General features: G+C 53.2%; 1 protein-coding gene across 1 annotated transcript in view; it reads left to right on the top strand.

The window, feature by feature from the left end:
* Positions 1–3,862: 3,862 nt before the first annotated feature.
* Positions 3,863–6,000, top strand: part of plxna3 (plexin A3) — an 88,216-nt gene continuing 86,078 nt past the window's right edge. Inside the window, exon 1 of the mRNA XM_036143551.1 lies at positions 3,863–4,138. The gene's annotated coding sequence lies outside the window, so the exon portion shown is untranslated. The remainder of the gene's footprint in view (positions 4,139–6,000) is intronic.

The following is a 6,000-nucleotide window of genomic DNA, read 5'->3' as shown; positions in this document are numbered from 1 at the left end:
AGTGAAGGAGGGAGCTGGCAGAGAGAGATGGAGAGATGGAAGGAGGGATGAACGGAGGGGGAGCAGTCCTGCCTTGTTGCTAGGCAACAGAGCAGCTCCTCTTTGAAGTTTCCATCATTGTTTCCCTGACAATCAGGTCACAGCGGTAACCATGGCAACCGCCTTAGCACCACGCCTGCCGGCCATCCTGAGCGGGCCGACCCGGTCCACCGGTCCCAGCAGAACCCTCAGAACCAGAGGAGGTCCTGGGGTCCAGAACCAGGAGAGCCGCGGCGCCTCCTCCTCCCCCTGGGTGTGAAGGAGGAGGCGCCGCCTGGAGGGAGAACTAGGAGGAACCGGAGGAGGAAATGGAGGAAAACTCCAGAACCTGCAGGGATCCAAAGCGTGTCGGCTTCGTTCCGTCAGAACCGAGGTTTAGAACCGTCTGACGGTTTCTGGGCTAGCTTCCTCCTCCAGGCCCAGAACCGAGGCTTTTACAGCGCAGAGAGGTTCTGACCCGGCGTCACATAAACAGAGACAAACACTAGCAGATGTCAGAGGAACCTCAGAGGAACCTCAGAGGAGGATAAATACAGAGAACCGCTCCAACCTCATAAACTCCTAAACGCCACATGTAAGCGGCGCCGGCACCGCTCCAGATGTGCTGCTGACAGTAGCTGCTGCTCAGAACCAGAGCCACGCATGCTGCTGGTGGCTCCACGCCACAGAACCAGGGGGGGGGGGGGTCCTCCTCCTCCTCCTCCTCCTCCTCCTCCTCCTCACCTGGACCAAGCATCGGGTTCCTCCTCCTCTCAGGGACAGAAACAGGAGAGAGAGGAGCGGAGGGCGAGCCCCTCAACTGGTTTGAATTAAGGAAATTACAGGGAGGCAGTGAAGGCGGCTGATTACAGGGTGACGGTAGCTGCAGTCTGAACCTGAACCTGAACCTGAACCAGGACCAGGATCTGGACCAGGACCAGGACCAGCCCTCAGTCCTGCTTATTCTGGGCCGCCTCACCAACCCTCTGCCTGGCTTTAATAAAACCATCCACGTCTATTATTAGGCACCTTTCAGCCAATCACAGCCCTCTGAGCTGAGGCCACTCCTCCAGCAGACCTTCTGAAACATGCAGTCAGGAGAACATGGATGTTCTCTCTGCACATGGTTCTCCATAAAGGTCCGGTGAGAACGTCGGGGGAGCCATCTGTGCTCTGGGAGCCTGACTGCAGGCCGTCTCTGTGAAGCCACGTGATGCACCAGGACAACTTTCCATTCCTCATGGGTTCTGTTCCTCAGCCAAACCGTTTTCCACTGCAGCTGGACGCAGAGCTGCAGTTTTCATGTTTCCCTTAGAAAAACACAGAGGAAGCTCCTGAAGATGGTTTCTGTCTGGAAAAGTTCTCCTAGGAGTTAAGAGAGTTAAAATTAGCTCCATTAGCTTGTTGTTCTGTTTGAGCTTTGTTAGCTCCTGATAGCTCTGGTTAGCATCTGCTTGTTTTGTTAGTTACTTCTGTTACTTCAGTTCAGTTGTATTTCTAAAGCACCAATTCACATCACATCATCATCAAGGCTCTTTCCAAAGTCAGACTCCATCAGATCCTCCAGGTTGGTGAGAAAGTTTCCTCTCTAAGGAAACCCAGCAGGTTGCATCAAGTCTCTCCAAGCAGCATTCACTCCTCCTGAAAGAGCGTAGAGCCACAGTGGACAGTCGTCTGCATTGTTGATGGCTTTGCAGCAATCCCTCATACTGAGCATGCATGAAGCGACAGTGGAGAGGAAAACTCCCCTTTAACAGGGAGGAGAACCTCCAGCAGAACCAGAACCAGGCTCAGTGTGAACGCTCATCTGCCTCCACCCACTGGGGCTTAGAGAAGACAGAGCAGAGACACAGAAAGCACAGAAGCTCACATTGACCCAGGAGTACTTTCTATGTTAGAGAAGACAGAGCAGAGACACAGAAAGCACAGAAGCTCACATTGACCCAGGAGTACTTTCTATGTTAGAGAAGACAGAGCAGAGACACAGAAAGCTCAGAAGCTCACATTGACCCAGGAGTACTTTCTATGTTAGAGAAGACAGAGCAGAGACACAGAAAGCACAGAAGCTCACATTGACCCAGGAGTACTTTCTATGTTAGAGAAGACAGAGCAGAGACACAGAAAGCTCAGAAGCTCACATTGACCCAGGAGTACTTTCTATGGTAGATGGTAATAGAGGATGATCTGCCTCCCCTGATGATGTCACAGCTAACAGAACACCAGACCAGGTGTACCTTCTATGAAGAGAAAAATGACAGAGAACAAAAAGTTAAAAGCTGAAATAACAACAAACAATGCAGATTGGAGAGCAGTAGGAGAACTCAGCAGAGGGAGAGAAATAGACCCTGATGTCCTCCAGCAGCCTAAGCCTATAGCAGCATAACTATAGAGGTAGCTCAGGGTAACATGAGCCACTCTGACTAGAAGCTTTGTCACAAAGGAAAGTTTTAAGCTTAGTCTTAAAAGTAGACGGGGTGTCTGCCTCACGGACCAAAACTGGGAGTTGGTTCCACAGGAGAGGAGCCTGATAGCTAAAGGATCTGCCTCCCATTCTACTTTTTAATGTTAAACTCTCAGATGATCTGCTCACCCTTCATTTATAATCTGATTAATTTCAGGTTCCTGCAGCTGTTTTCTCCTGATCTTTCCTAGGTTCTTTGTTCCTGATAAAGTTTCATGTAAACGTTCCGTCCTCCTGATTAAAGGCCTGAGCTGAAGAGGCTGCCTGAACCTCAATGTTGAGGAGATGAAGTTTGTTGGTGAAAGCAAAGGAGTCCTCCCACCAGGAGCCACTGCTGCAGAGATATAGGCCATCATGTCTGCTTCACTTTACTGGAGTTCTACCAGGAGAACCTGCTTGTTATTGTTGTCTATTGTTATACAACAATAGACTGTCCCTCCAGATTAGGTAGGATTCCTCTTGGTGTGTAGAGCGCCATTTTCTCTCCAATTTCCTAACATTGTGCTTCAAGGAACGCAGCTCTGAATTAAACCAAGGAGCCAGCTTCCTGTGAATAATCACCTTCTTTTTCAAGGGAGCTACATTATCTGATGCAGAACGCAATGAGGAAGTCACATTGTTAGCAAAGATATCAGTTTGTGAACGGGAAGAACCAACATGGCCGCCATCTGCAGGGCCACACCAGGTCCTGACCAGATGCTCCTCCCCCTGATTATTTATTTATTACCTCAGACTTCCAACATTTTCCTTTTTCCCTTTAGATTTAGATCATAAATGTTTATGTTGATTATTTATGGTTTTAAATGTTTTAATACATGAATACTCCTCACTGTAGCCCGTGTGTGATGCTCTACAAATAAAGTTTAATCTAATTATCTCCTCAGCGTGTCTGTGGCTCCAGGAGCAGGGGCCCTCAGGGGCCTCTGCTCCTGGAGCCACAGCTTCACCTTCAGTGTTTTCAGGGTTAAACTGCAGACAGAGGTGATGAAGTGTGAATCTCCTCCATCCCTGGTCCCCCCCCCCCCCCACCCCCCACCTTTACCCCCCCCCCCCCCCGGGTTTTTACCCCCCCCCCTGCAGCTCCCCGGTGGCAGTCAGCGTCTCTCAGTCAGTCTCTCTCCACATCTGGATCAGGGAGGAGGAAAGCAGCAGATTAAGCCGCTGGACGGAACCAGGGGGCGGATGTGGGGGGGGGGGGGGGGGGGGGGTGTAACTTTGTGTGAAACGTGGACGCGCTTCGCTCCGCGCCCCCATCTAAACAGCTCTGCTGTGCGCGGGGCTCACATGGGCGCGCACAGAGCTGATTAGATCCGTTTAATTGGTTTATGTGGCGGTGCGTGCACGCGCACCCCCCCGCGTCCACGTGCAGGTGGTACGGTCCAATGGGGGGGGGGGGGGGGCAGTCCTCCGAGCAGGACCAGAGAGCCGAGCCGAGCTGAGCCGAGCAGGCTGAGAGAGTTCCGTAGCTCTGACCCCAGGCTGGATTATATTATCTGGTACCAGGTTCTGACGGTCCGGACCAGAACCTCCCCCCCCCCCCCCCTCAGTCCGCCAGGTCGGGGCTCCGCGGCAGCAGCAGCAGAAGAAGAAGAAAGCGGGGCAGCGCGTGGCACTTTGGATTTAAATACCTGATTGGACTTTCTGCGCGTGCTCGTCCAGGTAGGTCCGCGCTCGCGGGGAAGTCCGGGAGGTCCGGTCCGGTTCGGGTGGACGTGGATCAGGGTCGGTGGTGCTGGAGGGAGGGGGCGCCCCGCTCCGCGTGGAAATTTCCTCCTTTCCCCGTTAGCTGCTCCCTGAGTGGGGGGTGCAGGAGCGATGCTGCACCTCCTCCCTCTGTGGGCTCGGAACCAGCCAGGGTTCGGTGCTGGTTCGGCGCCTTCAGGCCGCCAGCGTGTTCTGAGCGGAGGGGGGGAGGCAGCGCGGCTCCAGACGCCGATCCATTAAGGAAGAACAAAGGGGCGCAGGAGACGGTCCAACCCGCAGCAGAACCCCAGAACGGTTCCGAACCGCCGCCTGCTGGTTCGGCCTCTCGGCCCACCTCCGTCCAGGGTCCACGGGCCTGAGGAGCAGAACCGACCCATTTTCTCCCCGGGTTCTGGTTCTGACCGTCGGCGCTGCAGACGGACCGGGCCGGACTTTATCACTTTATTGACCCGATTGCTTCCGTTCAGTTGATCGATTCGGATCAGATCCAATCAGTTCATGAAGAACCGAACCAGTCAGCAGCAACTGGACGGAACCGACTATTAGAAGCCAGAATATTGTGCAGTACCAGCCATTGGGCCGATGATCAATAGTCTGAGGGAAGGTCACATGTGGACCAATCAGGAACCAGAGTCCAGTCTCTGACGGGTTCTGACGGGATTTCCCCTGAACCCGACCAGAACCGCTCCACCGGCCCGGACCTGTTTATTTACACTCTGGGATCAATAAGCCACCAGCTGATCCACGCTGACCGTGTTCTGCTGGGATCAGCCCACGGCCCGGTTCCCCAGGCCCAACATGAATCCACTGGGTCGGTTCTGGTTTCACTGGATCTGATCCACAAACCTGGAAATCTCAGCGGTTCTGGCTCAAATTGACCCAATTGATCAGCTGATGAATCACTGATGAAGATGATCCACCGACAGAACTCTGAGGTCCGATCTGAGGCGGTTCGGTACCAACAGAACTCTGAGGTCCGATGGTTCGGTACCATCAGAACTCTGAAATGAGAGATTAGAAGTTCATTAAAAGAAGAATAAACGGGGGAAGGCGCCGGACTTTAAGGCCCGAAGGCTCGGTTCCAGGAGCAGAGGTGGTTCTGTGGTTCTGGACCTCGGTTCTGGTTTAACTCATTATTTCTGCATGCTTGATGCTTCCTGCATGGGGGCTGCTGCATTTTAGACCAGAACCTCCAGAACCAGAACCAACACACCTGAGACTTTGTGGTTCCTGCAGCCTTATCTGAACCAGCATCAGTTGAAGCCGGGTCAGAACCGTGGGTTCTGCTGCACGTTCGCTCACAGACCGGGTCGCAGCTTCCAAACCTGTGGAAGCTCGCTGGCTGGGTTCTGCAGTGAAGTTCTGCCGGGCCTGAGGCGCCGTCTTCCTGTTGAAGTGGACCTGCTGTGAACCTCTCCATAAATGTTTCTAGAGACGCAGTAGAAGATAAATCTGTTTTTTTTTCACGTCTCCAGAACCTTTAGATCAGAACCAACGACTGTTTGGACCCAAACTAAATATGGGCAAGAAAGTCAAACGTTAATGTGAGATAAATCAGCCGAAATGGACCAAAGCAGAACCATTCAGCCCAAACATCAGTCCCTCTCCCAGCCGTGGTTCTGGACCCAGTCGTGGTTCTGGACCCAGTCGTGGTGAGCTGGAGGTGAAGCTGCAGTGCATGCTGGGAAGGTCGGAGGGATCGGGCCCACTGTTTTGTTGGAGCGGGTCAGGGTTCTACGTGTAAACCGGTCCGGTTCTGGTAACCTGACAGCCGTTTAGATCAGTGTGATCTTCCTGTAGAAGTCGTCATTCAGGGC

This window comes from Fundulus heteroclitus, chromosome 1, assembly GCF_011125445.2.
Source record: "Fundulus heteroclitus isolate FHET01 chromosome 1, MU-UCD_Fhet_4.1, whole genome shotgun sequence".
Taxonomy (NCBI): domain Eukaryota; kingdom Metazoa; phylum Chordata; class Actinopteri; order Cyprinodontiformes; family Fundulidae; genus Fundulus; species Fundulus heteroclitus.
Note: the sequence above shows the minus strand (reverse complement) of the source record. Positions and strands in the feature narration are given on the sequence as shown.